Below are 22,562 nucleotides of genomic sequence, written 5' to 3' on the forward strand. Positions count from 1 at the left end.
GTGGGGAGGGTGAGGGGGTGGTGGTGGTGGTGGAAGGAAATCTGTCAGGTCTACTGAAAGTTTCTAAATACTTCCCAATCTCTTACCTAAATCTCTTCTGTATGCAAATTGCTTAGAAAATTAACAGCTAGAGGGAGCCATACTATCTTACTTTTGCCAACATTACATTACCAGTTACCCAAACCCTGATGACCAGACAGGACTCTTCCCTACTCGGCTCATTGATCAGCCCCCACTTCCAAATGCTTATGTGAGACAGCCCTTATTCCTGATGTTACAGAAGCTCCGATATTATCGGTGCCATGCATGAATACAAGTTACGGGTATTGTTTTATCTGTCTTAGGAAATGTGCTTCCCTCTCCTGTTTTTCCTTCAACAAGCAGGAGCTCAGAACTGTGAAATATTAAGATGACTTTTGAAGCTGATTCAAGGGTTTTGCAGAGTTTTCTGCTTTTAATAAAGCTAAAGGATAATTATTTTTCCATTAATGTATATATTGCCAGCAGTACCCAGATCCTTACCCTTTCTCTCCATTAAGAAAATATTATATATTTTTTAAAATTACTCTGTACTGCATCCATTTTGTCAAGGAAAGCTCACATTATGACTACTATTTTGCTAATACCAAAATATTTGTTCATATCATATGCAGAGTTGCAGCAATATGGGAGGAACTTTTTTTTTTGTTTTAATTTACAAAATAATCTTCATTTCAAGCTAGGACTATACCGCAGCAGAATTCAGCTTCTCAGGGCAATGATTTGCCTGAAGTCTATGGTAAACTAGTAATAAATATTGACTATTCCCTCATGAGTTTATACTCATTGGAGCCAAAACATAGCACTATATACAAAATCATTATAATCATGTGAAGCTGTACTAGGGAAAAAAGCCGGCAGAAAAAGTTGAAATGCTAATAAAAGTAACAGTGCTCTTATCAGTGGCATCAAATGTTAATTTACCCACATGGGATTATCTAATCTGATACATTTTAGACACTAATCAGGGAATGAAATTCTGCTAGGATTTTTATTCAATATAAATTAATGGGAACTCAAAGTTCATGCTGCAGAGCATTTCAAAAATTAAACTGTAATAAATTGAAAGCCCCAAATGCACACTCCAACCCTTGTTCTTTAAATTTTAACCTACAGAAGGGAGAATATGAACATGCTAACTTTGGAGTAGGAAGGTTCAGCTTTCAGAGTGTGGGGGAGGATTCAAAGCAGGATTTAATTTCAGGTGCCCTGAATCATCCCCACTTCTCCCCCTGCCTCCATTAGCCCTCTAAAGCTCTTAGGCTGGCATGGCTCCCCAGCCTGAAATTAATCTCGCTGCAGTTTCCGCACTCTCCATTTAAGCTGTTCAGGCTACAGATTGAAATAATTGTCCTGAATGCATTCTACACCTCACTCAAGTCTGCTGAGACGAAAAAAGAAAAAAAAATATGTCCACACCAATTCAAAAAAAAAGAGGCCCAAACCTACCAACTCAGACACCTCAACTGCAGCTTGTACCCTAAATAATTTCTGCATGTACAGAGAGGTAGTTGGCAGATGAAGAAGCAGCCACAGCTAGCAGGAGTGCTTGAGACAGAAATCATCTACCTTGGCAGGAGCATTGCTCAGGCAAGCAAAGACCTAAGTGAGAATAAAAATAGCTTTGCATGCTTCAGGTGGCCTGTGAGCCACCATAACATGGCATTTGCCTCATACAGGCAACTGAAAATAAACAGTGTTTTGAAACTTGATGAAAAATGTTGCAATGCTAAAACTATTAATAAAGTAATAATAAAGCCAATAATAATTTCTCCCCATAGAGCCAGCTGCTCTGTCCCTCTAAACATTACATCCTTCTCTTCCTGAATAAAGCTCAGGATTTTTACTGCATGCTGGAATATGCAAATCTTCCTAACAATCTTCAAGGAAATTTCCGTTCACTGAGTCTAGACATGGAAGCACTACTGCAGCTTGACATACATCGTCTGGGGACATGACAGATTTTCCATGACTTCTGTGGTCTCCTGATTCACTTTTACATTGAAAAAAATCACTTATCACAGACAGCAAGTCCTTCTCTACTTCCAGCTACATGGACACCATTCCTACTGAAGACAGATGGATTTTCCTTCCAGCATAAGCCCAGCAAATAAGTATGCAGCAAGGGCTCTTAAAGCACAAACCACTACTAGCTAAATCACTACTTCTGTGAAAATTGAATCCTATGATTATTGTGCTATAAAAAGGTCTTAAACAGGCAAAATCACATGGCTTAAAAACTGAATGTGTGATATGGTAATTATATGTATTATGGTTAGAATATAGGTTTAAATACAGGGTTTTTTGAAACAATAAAAAGAGGAAAAAATGTCTGATGTTAATTCTGGGTTTAAAGGAATCTTACACCACAGTTTTAGCTTATGATTTGGCAGTGTTAGTTCAGCATCATAAAATCAGGGTCACTTGTAAAAGCTAGGTAATGCTTATCAGGCCATGGCAATTTTTTTCACTTTTATTTATTATCACTATTATATAACCTCTCTTCCCTTATTACTAGCAGCAAAGTACGATTTGGAGATAAAGAGTGATTTACCATAGATTTTATAAAGGAAGTATATTACACAGATGACTCCAGGGGGAAAAAGAATACATAATATATTAACTTGATTATCAAAACATACACCAACTTTAGGAAAGATATTACACTTGATGACTGGGAAAGCATTTATAACAAGAAAGTAAAAATGTTAATAATCTGTTTAGCTTTTTCTTAAAAGTAAAATAAGGGGAGTGAAGTTTGTAACTTCAGTCTTATCCTGGATTTCAGTGAAATACCAAAGTTCTACAGAACATTTAAGCATTTTTGCCTGACAACAGTATCTGTTCTGAGAGGTTTCATCAAGCCACATTTTGAATAGTTTTTTTTTTATTCCTTTCAAGTTTGCCTACAGGACTTACACAGTGCAGGGGGCTGAAATCTGGAAGTGAGATGCTCCGACATTGTTGCTGGCTTATGCCTCCCGGCAGCCTGCTGCAGGCACCACAGGCAGTGCATCATGATGTTGTTACCCCTGACACCCTCCAGAAGCCTGGGCTACTGGCACCCTGCTGCCCTGCCCGCAGCTCTCAGGGACATTAGTCTCATAGAAGAACAAAGATACCCAATCTGGAGGTATCCACAATTGGTTCAAAGAAAAGGGTTTCCACTTTCTCATCCCAGTTTTGTGGCTCATAACACGTTCCTTCCATGATGGCTATATACCATATATATATATGTATATACACACACCCCATGATACCACCACTTATTGGCTTCTCCTTGGATCTTGACACAGAAGGTTCTCAAGCACATGCAGAGCTCAAGTTTCCCAGGATGTGTGTATTTGCACGCAGGCACTTGAGAGCTCTCCCTTCACTCTCTCCATCCCTCTGGTCTCTCTTGTGCTTGCAGCTCTGGCTTTCCAACCCTACACACCACTTTCTCATTCAGCTGTTTCCTCTGCTACATTAAATTCAATTGAGAACCAAAAAGACAGCTGGGGGCTGAAGCACTCATCCTGCGAGGAGAGGCTGGGGGACCAGGGCTTGGTCAGCCTGGAAAAGAGAAGGCTTGAGGGGAACCTAACAGCAACCCCCAGTACCAGCAGGGCAGTCATCAAAGAGATGGGGGCAGGCTCCTTGTGGAAGTATGTGGCAGGAGGATGAGAGGCAATGGATACAAACAGACATGGGAGAGATTCTGGCTGGCAATTTATATATATATGTGTGTGTGTGTATATGTATGAATATTATTATTTTTTGTTTGTTGTTTTTTGGGGTTTTTTTTCACTATGAGCACAGTCACACAGGTTGCCCAGGGAAGCTGCAGTCTCTGTCCTTGGAAATTTTCCAGATCCAACTGGTTAAAGGCCTGAGCAACCTGGTCTGATCTCAGAGCTGAACCCTGCTTTGGGGAGGTGGCTGGACTGGAGACTTCCTGAAGTTCCTTTTAATTAGAATAAGTTTATTATTATAAGAGTAGCTTATTATAAGGGCAGTAGATTGGCAAATATAACTACATCAGGTCAGCCTAACTTTAATTAACTAAGCAGATAACAGAGTATAAGCAACACAACAAAAAACTTTCCACAGACAACAGGATGGAGGAACACTCTGAGTGAAAGTAGCTGTTAAATATAATTTTTGCTTATGTTGAAGTAAAATTGTATGATCTGGCCGTCTTATATACGTTAAGATATTACATATTATTAGGATAATAAATGGACCTTACTTCCTAAATGCTTTTCTACACTCTTTGAATCACTGTTCACTCAGAACCTCCAATCTGTGGATGCTCAAACCTTTCCTGAAATTCTGTCAATAAACTTGATAAGGTAGGTGGTATTTCTGCTCTAGCAAACGACTCATTACATTTATTTGAAATAATCTTTAATCCTGATTTTACACATTTACCATTCTTATATTTTACTTTTCTTTTTCATTCTGTATTGCATAATCCTCATTGACAGCTATTTTGTACATATCATGGCAACACACTAACTTACCATGTGATATTGACCTTTACTTACTCATTATATCACTTGATTATGTATTTATATAAAATTATTGGTACTGGGAAATCTTACTCTTCTGGAATAACCTCCACATCTTTTCTGAATATATAATTTTGAGAAGTTACAAAGTTGCCAAAATAAAGAAAAAAACAAGCCAACCAACGAACCCCCCAAAAAAACAAAAACCCCAAAACACAATCACAACCAAAAACAAAGATTGAGAAACATACAGTGTATTTCGTGAGCTCATTCTAGAAGAAAAATCAGGTAAAGGTCACAAGAAAATCAGAAAATTAGACATCAACTTTCAAACTTGTTTTCTAAAAGCAGTTATGTATAATAGACATGGATTTGAAAAAGAATGAGATTCTAATATACTAAAAGCAAAAAAAAAAGTCTATCACAATGGATTTAGCAGTAGTTTCACAATGGACTCAGTGAAGTGGGAGTAGAAAATATTTTATCTTCCTCCAGTAGTCATTTGCTAGCATCATTGGACAAATGCTATAGCCACAGAAGTAAAAGCAGATTAAGCTTTCCCTATAACAGACACACCACCATTCTGCTGCCTTTTCCAGTACTTTGCTACAAGGTAAAAAATTCTGAAAATTGTGCTTACAGTCCATTATGTTGAATAGCATCAGTATCTGTACAACGACCTTAGATAAGGCACCACTGTATCTTCTGGAACCAGTCCACAAGCTCAGCAGCGTGCAACATCACGTGTCAGATTTACCAACTGACTCTGAAACTGGAAAGGCAAGAGTCCTGTAATTCAATATTCATCAAAGATCAGGAGAGGAAATTTCCATACTTGATTCTTAATGGGTAAAAAGAATATGGCAAAAATATCTTGGATACAAGGTTCCTCAGGCGATAAGTTTTCTATACACCTTTATTTGCAGACTAAATTATCTGTTATGTCTCTCCCGGCACAATGCATGTTTGGATCATAGTCCACACCTCAAGACCATTACATTTCTAGCTCTTGTCATAAAAGTCCTTAAATGCACAGTAACTGAAATAGTTCTAGTTGCCACTGATTTTGTCAACCTTTGTACAATTTTACCTGACAAATTCATGTTCTACAGCTGTGCATTGCCAAGCACCATGGAAAGCGACCTAAAACAGCAGCTTGTGCCATGTTAACATCCCTGGAGCTGCAGTCATCAGCTGAAGGATTACCTTCTAGTCAGAACATATTGTGTTATGCTTTATCATGCTAGATCTGCAGTGACAAGTTCCTTCTAAAAGAAGAAAACACTGCAGCTGAGTTTCTGAAGTGACAAGCTTCAGGAATCAGGCGACTGCAAAATCTCCACACATGTTGCAGCATTCCAAAAACACAGCAATGCTTATTACACCATTTTCAATCAGGCTGATGACTTGCAGTGTATACTTGCTTAATGCCTGCCTAGGATTTAAAAATTAAATAAAATGCAAAGATAAAGGTGCCAACAAAATGCATGATCCAAAAGCTACCGAAGTCAAAGGGCGTCTTTTCACCAGCAGCTTTCAGATCGAGCTGTGAAATATGTCAATGCGCTCTGTTCCTGACTACCACCAAAACCACCGCAGGCTGCCAGTGCCACCAGCTTTTAAATGTCAAACAGCCTTTCAAAACTTTCCATGGTGATCTCTGTCTTTATGATGTGATGCCTCCTCCCATTAGCCATGAATATTTGTTCTTAGAATCGGAGGTCATGGAAATAGCTGTGACACAGAGGGTACCAGCACTGCAATAAACTGAATGTCTTTTTTTTGAGAGAGTTAAAGCACCATGTGACATCAAATGCGAACAGCCACTAAAGATCAGTCTTTTCCCCTGTAAGAGGATCCTTTCTATGGGAAAAAGCTTTGTGAGAAAGCTGAAGTTCTTGAGCTTCTCCTCCAGAGAAGGGAATTAGCTTTTTGTACCTACAACCTGCAAGTATCTTTATACATTTTTTTTCCCCAATTTGCAAACATTAGAGTACTATTAAACTGAGTTTCTGGATGCTTCCAGGGTTTTTAGTTATCTGTGCTAAGCCACCAATAAAGAGACTGAAAAGCTGTATGACAACATTATTTCTTTTATAAGGGGGTAACTGCTATAAAAAGCTAGCTTTATCATTTGGAGTTTTCTTTTTGCATTTGACACAAGCTTTTCTTTGAAAGAAAGCCTTAGATAAATTGTTGAACTTCATTTTATAGGCTCATCTATCTTTCTAAGAAAGGAAAGTTTGATGCTCATTTCTGTATTCTAGAAGCATATTCTATACTTTCAAACACACCTAGTTAAAAAGAACTATATAATCCCTCTAGGAATAAAAAGAAATCAAATGTGGACATGGTACATTAGCTTAATAAAATCCAAGAAAGACATTTACGAACTCTCTGGCTTGAGGGTCCCTTTAGGAACAAACACAAACCGTTGTGTTTTCTACATAATCTTCCTTCACTAACACTATCCGCAGGAGAAAGTGCATCACATCCCTTCAGTCTGAGCCAGACGGTGGTATCCAGATCGCAACTACTTTTTAAAATGTGTCTTAATTTGTTGAAAGCGGTTCAGTGAATTAGCTCTACAGCCACTGCATGGCAACGTAGCTTTGTTCCAGCAGATCTGACCTCACCTTATTCTTACCTTATATGTTTTCCATATAAATGATCAAGAAAAAAAGATTGACACTCCCTCTGTTAAATAAGAAAAACAGAAAGGGGTGTATGTGCTAAACTTGCCTGGGAAAATAACGGAATTTAGGGCCCCAGTTTTCTTATGTACATTTGGAAACCTCTTCATCTCTTTTCTCCTCTTTCTACTTTGATGTAGCCTCTTAAATTTTAGCTCAACCCTGTTAAATTTCCCTACATAGGTACAAGTTTCTACACCTTTAAAGTCCTTTGTTTTAATTTGTGAGGTGTAGTCAGTTGGAGCCTGTTTTAAATACAGCTTGTCAGAAAGTTGCATATATACTCATTTTAAACTCTGTCAATACTTACCAATACTGCTAGTATTGATCAGCATAAAAACTAACTCTAGGCATATATTTTTTTTAATTAAGATTTTATAGACCCCACATCCAATGCATTAAAAAAAACCCTTTGTTTAGCTGGTACTGTTGATAGTTTAAAATCATCCATAAAAGCAGCCCATATTCCATTTCCAGTTCTAACATTATGTTTTTAAATAATGCTGTCAGCATCTGTTGGGACACTATTATGCCATTTGTGTAGTCTTGTAGTATTCTGCATCAGAAGACGGCATCAGTAACATTGGTCTAATGCATGAGGAGAAGGCAAGACAGTTAACAGCACCACCTCTGCTGGGCAAAGGACTTCATTCTGTAAAATGCTAACAATGACCTTCTGCTATTATGGAAAACTACTCCTTATGTTTAATTGGGAATTTTTGAAGTAAACCAGTACATTTATATTTATTACAGAGAGCAAAGTGCATAATTTAATTGCTTCCTGTAATGGGTTCTAGCACCTTGAAGGAAAGCTGAAATCACACACTGCTGCTCATTACTCCTATCAGCAGCATCCTGTTCTTTCACTGCAGTCTTTAGACCTTTTTAAAGTTCTTGGGATAAATTTACAAGATAAAAGCTATGATTATGGCCTTCAATTTCCTTGCTAAGTAATGAACTGTAAGTTTCTGAAATCATTATAAGCCTTTCTATAGCTCAGCTTTTAGCTGTGTTTCATGAGTCACGTTAGACTATGCAGACCATGTATTTTTGCAGTTACACAGCCAGTTGAAACCTTCCAAACATGAGGCATCAAAACTTGTCAGTAGCTAAGGCCCTAAAATGAGAACACTTCTGTTTTCAGGGAACAGAAGGCAGAGAGAAATGGGAAAAGCTCTTTTCAGGTGACTGAAAAGGATATGGCTTAATAATTCAGATAACTCTGATACTCTTGTCAAACCAAAGGCTTTATTTACATTGTTTCCTTATCTCTATTAATAGATACAAACCAAAAAGCTCTCAGGAGCTTGTTTGTAGTTTTTACTTCACAGCCCCAACTCTGTTTTTCAACAAGCTCTGGAGCTATGCCATTATGATAAATCAATTTATTTTAGGGTGTCCCCTGTCTTCTGTCTTACTTGCAATTAAACTTTTGTGCCTTTAAACTTCCCTGCCTTTGTACTGAAAGCGTTGCAACCATCCCTAAAATTGGATAAGCCTGTAGAGTTCCCCAGCAAACCCTGTCACTATGACTCTATGGAGGGACCAGCTGTAAGAGACCAGAATAAAAGCATAGGAATTGCTGTATCAAACCTAGCAATCTAGTGGCTTTTCTCAAAGTGTGGCCAACAGCATGAATTTATAAGCAAGGTGCTCCACCCTCAGAGTACCCAGCTGTGGAAAAAATGTTCCCCGTGAAGGGCTCAGTATAACTCCTTTAATTAAAGCCTAGCAGAAACTGGAGAACTGGAATGGTTAAATCATTTATTGCCAGTTCCTACTCACTTGATGCTATCTCTGCTTTGATCCCCACCTATTTGAGTCCTTCCCTGATGACTTTAGATGTGGCTTATCAAACAGCATTACTGGTTGTCAGCTTAGCTGCATTTTACATTGCTTACTGCTCCAACATAAGAAAATAGCTAAAGCATAATCACCAGTGCATTTAAAATAATATACTCTGCATATAATATGTAGAATTTGGTTTTGCCTTGAAACTAGACGTTCATTAAAGAAGCTTTCAGAGTTTGCTCACAGTAATTGGTCTCATATTTAATAGCTTCTTGCATCTCTCAATAACTGTTATTTTTAAAATTTGGCACACAACTTTTTCTTCCTGATACTTGAGCACCATTTTGGCCTAATTTAGAAACTGGTTAATCACAATCGGAGGAAATAAAAACCCCAAACCAACCCTACAACAAAGCCCCTCACCTGTGAACCAACATGTACAAGCAACCATCATCTCTGTGTTTGGGGTGGTACATTCACCCCCTGCTCTTCAGGCTGCTCTAGGATTTCAGGATTTCTTGTTAAGCCTTGTGTAACAAGTTGGGCAGCAAAGAGTCCCTGAAGCATATCAGGAACTCTTGTGTGGTTAAGGTGGGGATCAGCACCACCTGACTGTACCAGGAACTCCTGTTGCCTGACCAAGGTGGGGAAAGAAAGCAGTAGTAATCAGTCATCCCCTGGGAGCCTTGAAACATTTCTTACCTGAATCACAGCCCAAGTGGAATGATCTCATTGTTACCAGAATTTTGAAAATTCCAGTAATTGCTGTCACAGATTGTGACCAGGGTGGAAGTTTACTGATGATGAAAGCCAATCGCCTTGTGACCCTGTAAGCAGCAGTCCTGAGCGGCACCCCCCTCTGAGCAATCCTGGACCACTAGGCTGCAGCCAGCATCCCCCTCCGAGTGGAATGCCTCTCAGAGCTCACCAGCTCTCAAGTTTGCTTTGGGAGTTGGAGAAGTTTATACATATATATCCCTATATATATTTGTGTCTGTGTGTGCACATGTGTGAATTTAGATACCTCATAGCAAATATAGCATAAATGTTGCTATCTCAGACCGGTAATTAAGTCGCTGTTGTGATTGTAGTCAATCCTATTGACTCACTTTGTAAACATTAAATTAATCAGTGATTAAGCACTGCTAAAATCTTGTGATCCACCTTAAAATGTGAGCAAACCTTAGACTGCTGCTGGACCAAAAGTCGTGTAAAAATTCCATCTGTGGTGGACTGGTACTTTTACACATGAAAAAAGGACCACCTTTTGCTGACATTTTGGACATTGGTTCTTTAGGCAATCCTAATTGGTTACACATGTAATCATTTAGGTACAAACTCTTGATCAAGTCTAAGATTGGACCTAGACACACCTAAGCTCTATCAGGAGTTTAGAAAGCAGTGGGGTCTACTGTGACTCAGGAGGGTGTCCCTTACTCTTTTTGCACCTTCGGTCTCTGTGTCAATCATTCTAGCTTGATTCTCATTTTTCCTTTGTACATTTTGTCCATGTAGTAAGCAACAGAGTGAATCCTGCCATCAAACTTTGCTGAGTTGCTCTTCTACAAATTCATATAGAAACAATTTTGCTAATACCTTTCTTTGATGATGATTCTTTAACCAAGCTGTACCACTCGTTCCTGACAGTATTAAGAATGTGCTGTGGGGGGTGTTGCTGACCAGCTGCCAAAGTCAGCAAATTAAATAATCCCAGTACTGGTTTTGTTGCAGATTCTTTCTCTGCCACAGAAAACAAGACAGCTGCCTGGTACTGAAGAAAGCAAAACAGTTCACGTACTGTCTCTCTCAGTACATATTAAAAACAACTCTGCTTCTGTATTAAAAAACCCCACACCTAATTTCTGTATTTTCTGCGTTTGGCAAGATATCAGCTAAAACCCTCTTGGTTCAGTACTATGCTATACCCAAATGTATTTCCTTCACAGCAAAAGCACAATATTGTTTCCCTTGGAAAAAATCTCGTTTACTCCTCTTTTCCATTGGCCAATATCACCCAATTCTTCCCTTAAGTCATCTTCATGTCAACCCAGTCTGTACTAGCAAAAGCTAAGCAGCTAAGGATAGCTATTAAACAAATTATGGCTGCTCCTTCCTGATCTATAAAGCTTATGTAATTAATAGAGTCAAGTGCCTATTTTTACACACTATAGGTTCCTTTGATCCTTACAAATATCCAATAATTTCTGACAACTTTTTTACCCAAAGCAGAACTAGCTCACTGGGAGTAAAGTGCCTAAAAGCCAAGCAGGAATGCCAAATTTGACAGTAGCCAGTATTGCAAAGCAAAGACATCTAAAATACAACTTTTTGAAAAGCAGCTTTTCAAGGTTTCTTCTTTTTTTCACAGCTTATCAAATGTATTGCCCATGAATCTCAGTAGAAAAAAAATACCTAACATTGAGCAACCTGAAAATTGGGCCATTCAAACAAATTTTGTAATAAATAATAGAAAACTGTCCTAAAAGAGATAAAAATCGTCCTAGAAGCAGTCAGAAAATTTTAGGGCTCTGAATGATATTATTAGTGATATTTTGTTGTTTCCTAGTTTCCCAACAAACTACCAAAGACATCCAATACAGATCAACATCATCCCGTGTGAGCAATACGACTACGGCTAAACAAATAGATCGCTTCAGAAGGAGGAAAGCTATAGTATATAGCCAGAGGAAAGGGTTAAACTACTACTGACATTTCTTCTGAAGCTTTCTTAGTTCTTCAGCAATCTCCACACAGAGGACACAGAAAGTATAACAGCTTCTAAAAATATTATCTGAGTCAGCATAACCAAACTTGCTTCTTAATTGCACTGAGTTTTTCAGCCTATAGTGTTATATTCATCTGCCATTCAGCACAAAGAGGACTCAAATCCAAGCCACAGTGATAACCTAATAAAGGAAAACTATCCTTTCTTACTCAAGGGAGGGATTTTCTCTTTCTCAAAAGCTTTGAGCAGGATCTATACAATACTCCACAACTCACCTCTTCCCTTTGCACCTTTACCTCGCTATACAAAGCTGACATAAGGCTGAAGCTTTCTAAAGAAAGGGATCTTCAGTATGAGTTGATGCACTTTTTTCCCTATAAAATGAGTGTCATATTTATCAACGCTAATTAGCGTTAATGTCTTACAAGCGGGTTAAAAAATAGTTTTATCTAAGAAAGTGAGACAAAACAAAGTGAAACCAATACCTTATCCATGACATAGGACTGGAGCCCAAGTCAGACTCTCCCATATCCAGAGGTATTTTTTGTGACTTATGCAGTAACTCACATACAGTAAAATAGTATTAATGTTCTGTCTTGTACCGTGTAGCTTAGATTTGCTTGTGAATAATCTAATTGTGAAAGCTGAAACATGCATAATAGCTGCACTCTTCCATCCTGCAGCAAATAGCCTCATTTTATCACATTATTTCTTTTCTCTCTTTCAGCATATTACTGTACTAGGAGGTTATAATGGCAGCCAAATAGCTCCCATTTCTACCAGCATTTATGCTTGTTTATGACTTGTTTGGGAAAGGCAGCACCCTGGCTGTGCTCAGAGGAGCTGCCTACCAATTGCACTATACCCATCTGTGTAAGGGAAAACTGCATTTTTTCTGCAGGAGAGGGTGAAACAGTGTCAGACAAGAGGCACCTGCCTTGGAAGCAGCTAACTGCATTTTATGTACACTCACTGCACCTTAGCCTCAGTTCCTGAGTCTCAGGCACCTCTGTATCTTGAACTGAAGTATCTGTAGACGTAACCTATCCTAGGATCACCATCAGGCTCTGCTACTCCTACATATACAGGACCTGTTACAAGATGTTGGCCAGTTTTCCCGTACTGCTGTGTTCTTTTTTTTAATCCTGCATGTTCCCATTGATCTGTGTGAACACGGTAGCTCCATTGCCTGAGGAATATGAAGTTTTCTAATCCGCTTCTTAAACGTACCAGCTGTGGTCCAGGCAGGTTCCTTGTGGAGCATTGCATTGAGGAGGCACTTAGCAGAGCTTGAATGTGTCATTACTACATGGTTTTCAGCCAAAGTCTCACCCTTTACATTAACTCTAAATTGTAATTATAAAGCACGCCAGCTTTTTAAGTAGGAAAAAAACTCAACTCCTTCTTTTAAGAATTGGAAGTACACATTAGAGATCATGTCCAAAATTTTTAAATCGACTCATTATATAACTTAGTGCCTGATTTTCAAAGATGTATGTCCTTCTGCGAAAAACTGTCCTTATGCAGGCAAGAACCTGCCATCGGCAATACTCTTTTTGCACTAACACCTATGCACCATGTGAGTAATACTAACATCTCCATGTACAGGTGACATTTATGTGAATGTAAACTTGATGAATGCATCTGAAAAAGCAATAGAAGTTTAATGACATTTAGAAAGGGTGTGAGAACTTTTAGCAAATGTTACATGTATGGCACATCCATGTGAAATTTGAAGCAGCAGGCTACAAAGAGTAAGAAAAAGACTAGATATACTGTAATATATATAATATACCACCTGCCTGCAAAGCTCAGGTATAAACTTGTCAACCACTCCATCTTTGAGACCATTAGCTCCTGCTCAAATGCAAGTCAGAGGGTTTTTTGAAGTATCCTTGTTAACTTTTAAAGCTTTTTTAAAAAAGTATCCTGAGCAGAGCTGAAGAGCTCACCAGCTCTGCCTTTTCAAGAGAGCATAGTGGTGAAACCGGTAAGAACACCTAAAGAAATTTCTTAAGTTTTTAGAGATTAATATTTGAGAAACCTTCAAAATAAACTTTAGGCTTTTAGGATAGCTAAGCATGGCTGAATTTGGCTACTGTGGGGATAAACGACAAGAGCTGCACCAGTCCCTAAGTCCAGGAAAAGTGTGTCTGTGATACATGGATCCTGTCTGTGCATGAGACTGCCTGCTCCCTGCCACCAGCACCGCCAATTCCCTGTCAAAGCCAGCCACTTGTTAGCTTCAGAAAAATACAAGAACTCAGCGAAGTTTTGTCTAAAAACTGCTGGCTGCTCAGCAGAGACAGGGCAGCCCTGCTGTCCTCACATCCCTGCAGCCCCCGGCTACTGCCACTTGCCTCAGTCTCCAGCTGGACTTGGAATTTCTGCCTCTGCCAAAGGTTGCTGTCAAAAAAGTTTCACAAAGTTTGAGAGAGTGCTCAGTATTATTTTATCCTCCTCCCCACCCAGACATGTATTAAATAAGCTGATTAGGTATTCTGAACGCTTCAATTAACAAATTAGTTATAAACTGGAAAAAACAGTCACACTTTCTGCATTTGTCGGGCTATGGTAAATTAACATAAGCTAATGATGCTTTATTTTTATCCAATTATTTCAGCTTCACTTTCCACCAACTTTGTTTCTTGGATTGTGTTTTAAATGACAAGAGTGATGTTTTCCCTTTTAAAAGTTACTTTTTCAATGCACCAGGCTGACCTAGATGTACACTGGTAATATTTTTCCCCTTTTTGATGCTTCTTTTCCCTGTCCCTGCCCAAAATCTGCTATCTTCTTACAATGCATGTTTTTTCCTACTGCCCCATATATTGCTCCAGAGACTAAAAGAGCCTGTGGTTTCAAAGGAATGAGCTAGTGCAAACATTTTTATTTGTAATTTTATAGAATTCCTTTCACAGAATGTAAATATTTATGAAAAATGTTTCATTAGGACCAGATCATTAAAGTACAGAAAACAAGTGTTCAGGTCAACTGAGTGGCAATCACACCTGTCTTCAAAACAGATACACAAGCATTCAGGAGCTGAAGCGAGTTGCGTTACAAATAGCCTAGCTATTTATTTTGAAACAATTTTGAATAAGCAACATTGATTATGTGGTAGGATATGAGGCAGATGAAGACATACAGAAAAGTTGTACGAATCCAGCATCAAATAATTGCTGTGAGGGGACAAACGCCATTCCTAAAAGCTTGGGTTTGCTTTTTTATCTTGTTCCAAAAAAAAACTTGCAAATGATGAGCTGATCCTGAAGTATTTATAGATTTGAAAAGACAAAAACCCTCAAAGATAGAAGTTAGTTTTCATTTACCATCATGGGTAAAAATGCTTTTAAAGGAGCTATATCTTGAACTGCATAAAAAACCAAAACAACCAAAAAACACCCAAAACCAGAAATAAAACAAAAACACACACAAAAAAACCCCACAAACAAAACATCAGTTACTTGTGACCATTCTAAACCATTCCAGAAATACTGTTGTTTATACTGTAACACAATGTTATCTCCCGTGCAAACATGTTTTCAAGGTTGCATTAATAAGTGAACCACAAGGAGGTTGTTTTTTTTCAGCCATGAATAAGTAGTTTTCCACATTTTTTTAAATGAAAAAAATAATTAATAGGTTACAATGTGTAATTTGCTCTGACTTCTGATCAACCTCAGTTGATCTACTATGTATTACGTGGCAGAGTTTCATCAAATAAACTGTATTGGATTGTATAACGTGTTTATCTAAAGCACATATTTACAGAAAGGGAACTGTTGTTTATTTAATTATTTAAAGGCCACCATGATTTAATTATTTATAAAATCTTACTCAGCAAGATCTTTCTTATAGAAAGAAAAAGCTAAGTGGATGATGCTACTCTTCTTCTCATGGCTGTTACTGTTCTTTGATTCTACTCTATCGGTTACTCTTAAGTGCTTCCCTACTTAGAAAAGACAGAATTCAGTAACTCGGGCAGTGAATTTACAACCACTGGCAACTCTACAATTTTCCTCCAAGAGGATTTTAATCAAAATATAATGAGTTCTATTGCATACAAGCATTCTTAGTGTGCCCAAAGGTCTTGTCAACACAAGGAGATTGCAGTATTTATTGCAATGATCTATGGTGTGTTAATTACTACACGCTAGCTCCCTTCTGTCTCTATTTGGACAATGTTAATCCAGAGTGAGCACCTCCTTTGATATTCACATCCAAACTAAATTCCTGGCAAGTCCAACAACGGGACAAACCCAAACATGTCACAGAATCCAGGCTGATGTTATCCATTCCATTTACATTCCCTTTGTCAAAAGAAAAACTAAATCAAATCTTCTCATGCCCCATTATAAAAAAATTAATAAAGAATTGGAGAAATAGCAATAGTGGTTATGCTATTGGAGGTTTTAATAGACGTGCCAAAGAAAGCCTAGACCAGGTGTCCCTAAGATTTCTTCTAAGGTGAGGCTCTCCCAAGCATTTTTTTTTATATTGGTAGAGCTGTTGCAGAACAGATATAGTTGACTTACTGGGAATGATTTGGGCAATAAAAGAATCACATCCCATTATAGATAAGTTCTTGCATCTTACACACAGAAGCCAAAACCAAAAACTCCACTGAGAAAAAAACTCCAAAATATACTGTCTCATTGACACCTATGCCAACACTTACAATTTCTGATGCTTGTCTTATAGGCACATCAATAATTCTGATAACAGGTCAAGGTCAGCACCCTGATTAAAAAGCAACATGAGAGCTTACGTAGGGGTTACATATTGGTGATAAAGGGACTGCTTTCTGAACATCAATTGGTCAGAACTGTTCAAGAGAAACTTCCCCTCCTATTCCATCATCAATTTTGTTGGCAGCTCCAGATTCCCCCTCAATACTGGACTTGAAAAAGAGCCCTGGTTCCCAAGTTTCTTCTTCTTTATTCTACTGTGCAAAGATAATTTCCATACATCTAAAGATTCATTATGACCTTCATACTTTCACTGTCTGCTGGGATTATTTCTGAAGTTCTGAGACTCTGCTCAGTTTCAAGCAGCTTCCAAATCTATTATATAACATTACATTATATTAAAATAATGTAGAATTTCTTCACTAAATTAAAATGGTATGAAGTGGATGATGGGCAGCATTAATTCTTGTACTAGTGAGAAGTATAAGGTCCAATAGCTTGGGAACCATTAAAAGGAAGATGGATAATGCATTATATCAAACATGTGCTAGGAATCCTCCTTATGATGTGATGCAGTCCATTGATTCTACTGATGGCAGGTCATAAGACTACAGACCTTATCACCTTGACATCACATATGCAAAAGCTACCATAGATAGATTTTTAAAAACCTCTAGAATGAGCTAATTGAACACTGTCCTCTGGTGCTAGTTTAGTAAGTTGGTGGCAATATGGACTACTTTTACAGGAGAACAGGTGTGACAAAAATAAAAAGAAACCAAATTCTTTTTAGCTAGTCTATGTGTTAAGTGCTGTTAATAAGTTAATGGCATGTATTTATATGCCAATATGAATGAATTGTGACTCAGTCAATTTGACAAGGAAAATTAAATATTTTCAAAAGGTAACACATTCTCATATATCTCCAAATATTACATTGGATCATTTAATAAAATTATAAATGTTTAGGCCTTTAAGAATGGCATCCAAAGTAAAAAGTTTTAGGCTGTTATAATATTCACAGATTTAACAATGTTTGCATATATTTAGATAAAAGTGATATTGGCAGGAACAAAAAAAAAAAAAGCCGTGTACATTTCTCCTTTTTTGTGGTGCTTTGTTTTCTCATATAAGCTACAGATATTTCATAAATTAACTGTACAGTTGTTATCCTGGCACTGGACAACATGCAAGTAATCTTTATAATTAAAAAAATATGAAATAATAATAAAATACTGCATAGTGTTAAAATTTAGTTGATTAAACTACTGTTGAAACTGTCTTATTTTCAAAAGGATACTTTGATAGAATCTGACCATAGCAACCCTTGCCAGAAGAGTTGCTAATTAAATGCTGTTTAGCTTTTTAAGTCCAAGCTTTTGCTTATGAGCCTTTAACAGAAGTCCAGGAGTCACTATGTTCTGTCTTCCCCAAACCTACTCTCACTTTGCAATTCATTGCATCATGCCAGCCTCTGCGCATGTTTTGCCACAGCTGAGGCTTCCAAGATTCTTCACCCCTCCTTTCTTTGCAGCCCTGATGGGGACAGCAGCAATTGCTTCTCCCAGCACTAACCCCAGTTAAATCTGTTGGTGAGTAGCAGCATAGTAGAGGAACTACCTTCCTTGGCTCACAATGAGAAAAAATAACCAAAATAGTGTACATTTTCTGGGGCCTCCTTGTTCTCTACTTCTTTCCACGATGATAAGTTGAAAGCATTCAGCTTCCTTTTCACAGCTGCTCTGGCAGAAAGCACCAGGCAGGCAGGAGGAGGAAGGCAGCCTGAGACACACCTGGGGTGCTCTGGGGTTTTGTGAAAGAGGGAGCTGGCATCAAACCCACACAGAGCATTGCACCCCCGGGCCTCTGGCTCTCTGGTTACAGAAACACAGATTCATGGTTGTCACAATTACATACATCAAAGACTTACTGATGTAGAAATTGGGGCTTTGCATTTTAATACATTTTGGTATATAGTTGCAAGAGACTGACAGACATGCAGCTAACCAGGTAAGCACTGCATATATATTTTTTCCCCTACAATCAGTATTTTTTTCTCTAGGTAATAATAACTTCCCCCCCCACCCCCCACCCTGCCCCCCCCCTCCAAAAAAACCCAAAAACCAAACCAAAAAAACCCAACAAAAAACCAAAAACCACAAACCAACTCAGGATACCTTGCTTTGCTTTGCCTATCAAGAAATAAAGATCAGAACAGGAACAAGAGGCAACACAGTAAAACATGAAGCACCAAGTAAACAGATTTGGAGAGGTTAACTTTTATAATCAAGTTATATTCTGTCCCATCAAATCTGCATTTCCTTAGAAATTAGTGTACTTACTAATCTGTAAGTCAGCAAAGGCTTACAGGGCTCCAAGTAGACAGCTGTGGAAAATGCAAGATACTTCCACATACTGACATAACAAAAAAACCCCACTACACATACTCCCTGGAGGCTAAGTTTCCAGATCAATGCCATTCCATGAAGTTTTAGTTCTGTTTGCCTAGACCACTATTTGTGGCATTTGTAAACAAAGTGAGATCAAATACTAGCAATAAGTTTGTGGATGCTTCAGCTTTTGAAGGCTCCTACAACCTGCTGAAAATATTAAGCTCTTTGATGTGCACCTTTCCAGTTGAAACATTTACAGCCAGAAACTGAACCAGAACGACAAGAGTCACAACTTCAACCCTCTTAATAACATAATGCGACTGTTCAGTAAATCAGTGACTTAATCAATAGAATCAAGCATACTATCTGTTCTGCTAAGAGTTTTGCAAGGTTACAGTGAAGTGCCATGAAAACGGCAAAGAAAAATATAATAGGATTGGAGACTAGAATTTTCAAATGCACATTTCCTTAATTTAAAGGGTCTGGGACTAGAGGAGGGGGAGTTCTTTTGATTTAATGATTTGAGCACAGTTTAAATTGGTTTAAATAGCACATTTGATTTGGGAATCTATTAGCTGATAAAGACTCTTTGGAGAGGAAAAAAAAATGGATTCCCTTATTACTGGTTTGATTAGTAATATCTGTATTCCATGTGTTGTCAAATGGCTCAGTTTTAATGCAGAGATATTTTCCATCATTTGTAGAAACAGAAGCATAAACACAGTGAAGGCCATGTTCCCATGTTAAACACATTGCTGAATTCTGGAGTACTTTTACTGGCGTTAGAATTAGGGAAGCAACATTAGGTAATGTACATACCAAAGCTTCAGTTTTGAAAAGTACATATGCTAAGCTTCATAGTTATTAACAGATGGAGAGAGACAGCCTAAAGAAGTTGCTATTTAAACAAAGAGATGCAACTAATTTTCAAATGACCTTCTGACAGAGAAAATTAAACAAATGTTTGATTAATGGCAGCACTGTAGATCCACGTTGCTAAAGACACATCACTAAAAGAAACTTCACTGTAACAATTATAAGGGTAAGGAAGGTGAGGGTAAATATCATTAAATAAAAAAAAAATAAATTCCAAATGTCTGATTTGCCTTTCATTTACAATATAAGTAGTCTAGTAATATAAAAGGAGAAATAGTCATCTAAAATAAATTTCAAGACCCTGCCCACCAAGCTGATCAAAATTTTATTTTTCAAAGTTATTCTAGTGACTTTTTTCTGGTTTAGAGCAGGGAATAGAATGCAAACAAACATAAATGACCAGGTACAGCAGAATTCAACCTAAATGATGGGAGGTGTTTTAGAATTGAATTGTTCCTTAACTTCTTTCATCTGGCCAAAAAACAGTTGAGAACACAAATTAAGGGACACAACAGCCCACCAGAACCCACTCTCAGACGTACAGCAAGAGAAAGAACGAGAATTACTAAGAGGCATGTCACAAAATAAAGGCAACACCAGCATAAAACAACATCTGTTCTCATTCAGAAGTCTTCTCCTAAACTTTTGGACCCATATACAATGTTATCTGCTAGTCTGCAGGCCTAAATCCAAAGAAATTGCCGAAGTTGCTGACAGGCCACGGGCTTTGCATCAGCTCAGCAGGGCTGCAGGACTAGAGCTTGTCACGTCATATTGTCTCTAAGCTCATCTTCAGCTTCTGTTTAGCTCATTTAGTTGTCACAGCGATTCTCTAACAACCAGGTAACAGAGTCTAAACTGCTTTACCCTTAATGTCGCTTTGTGATTGCACGGGCTAGTGACTACCAGTATAACAATTTTGATATTTCTGTACCTAAAGCAGACATTCTGCAGAGAACAAACTATTACCATAGAATAAAAACATAGTGTAGAGAACTACAATCACAGGATGATAGCAGAATTATTGAAAGTACAGGAAAAGGTGGTACCAGAAGGAGCAGGGCTACAAAGCAACTCACCAGGCCAATTACTAGTCATTAAAAGAAAGACCTGGCTACAACTGTTTTTAGAGCAGGTGGGTGAGGGTGGGAAACCATAGATCAAAGAACAAGAATCCTACACATGTAAGACACACATACAAAGAATTCAGACAAATGGGATTGCAGACTAATAACGAAAGATCAATGTCAGGGCCCTGAAGGTATCAACAGCCCATAATTGCCCTACCCAGTGGATGACCCACTCCCCTGCTTGGCCCCATTTCAGCCCCCAGGCTCTACCTGAGCCACATCACAGCTGTATCCATGTCCAGCCCCATCCCATGTTCTGCCCCAACCCCTGTAAGTATAGAAAGTCACAAGTTCAGCTCCAGCCATGCCATGGCCTTCCTGGCCCCATCCCTACACAACTGGGCAATGTCCCTATACCATATATTATTCCCAGGATACCTGTCCCTGCTTCCGCTGCCTGTGTGTTTCTTTCTTGTCCTTTAGTCTGACCAGCAGGTCTTAACTCATCAGTTTTCCTCCCAGTAAAGAGTCTGGGACACTGACAAGGCACTGCAGCCCCCACCCCAGCTAGAGCCATCTACTATAAAAATCAGAGCTGCTGTGATGATGCAAGCATAACACCAGGGAAAGGAAGCAGGCATAAAAATTCTGGTTTAGCATTGAGAATTTTCTCCCTAAAACTTTGGATTCTTTGTTGGTTTTTTGTTTATTTTGCTTATTTGTTTTTGTAATAACAGCCAGTACAATAAGTATTTTTTGATTAAAGTTACAATTAGGCTAACAGTAAATTCATGGCTTTGATCATAAGCTGCGGGTTGTTGTGTTTGTTTTGGCTTGGAAGCTGCACAAACAATAGTATAAAAAAATTGCGGGAGAACTTGACCAGCCTAGGCTATAATTTTGATGCAACAAATTCTGTTTTTAACCTCAAAGTGTTCCACCATCTAATCGTATTTCAGATTTTGTTTGCAAACACTCAAAGACAAAAGATTGTTACTTTTGCTTCCATGTTTTCTTTGGGGGTTTGGGGGTTTAGGGTTTTTTTGTGTGTGTTTTGTTTTTTGGGCTTTTTTTTGGGGGGTGGGGGTGGGGGTGTTATTGTTGTTTTTATTTTTTGGCACAATATGGTATCCAGTCACGAACAACATAATTCCTGAAGAAGCAGGAAAATTAAAGCAGCAGTGCAAATAAGCCAACATTCTAGAAGACTGGTGTTTTCCCATTATTATAGATCTTCAGGATTTAGAAGACCGAGACACTCTAGTCACTTGCTCTCTCTTTTTCATCCCTACAGTAAAAGTATTTCTAAATTCTAGGTTCATTGAGTCAATTCATTATACCTTTGACATGTATTTTTAGGACAAAGATAAGATTTTGTTATCGATTTACGAGAATCTGAAATTTTAGATTTTGACTTTTAGATTGATACTATTTAGAAAAAAAATAAAATCAACAGTATTAAGAATATTAATTTTCTGTTAATCTAAATTATCATGCTTAAATGTATAATTTATATGCAATTAATTTAGAAAGTGATATCAAAATGTTCCCTATAAAGACAACTAGAAATATCAAATGCTGTTGAAATTCCTATACATGAAGACAAAAGCTTGTGCTCAGACCATGAAAAAAAAAATATCCTTAAGGATATAATTAGACCAGGTAGACCCAACTTATGCACCTATTCTTCCAACCACAAAAACTGAGGTGGCTTTGTTACTTCTGATCAATACCTCATTGCACTAGAGAAACACATACAAAAGGCAAAGTTCCTGTAGTGCTAGAAAAAAC

The 22,562-nt window shown here is 38.1% G+C and overlaps 1 protein-coding gene across 1 annotated transcript in view; it reads right to left on the reverse strand.

The window, feature by feature from the left end:
* Window positions 1-22,562, reverse strand: part of CNTNAP2 (contactin associated protein 2) — a 1,159,974-nt gene that overhangs the window by 790,832 nt on the left and 346,580 nt on the right. The window lies entirely within an intron of this gene.

This window comes from Falco biarmicus, chromosome 4, assembly GCF_023638135.1.
Source record: "Falco biarmicus isolate bFalBia1 chromosome 4, bFalBia1.pri, whole genome shotgun sequence".
NCBI lineage: Eukaryota > Metazoa > Chordata > Aves > Falconiformes > Falconidae > Falco > Falco biarmicus.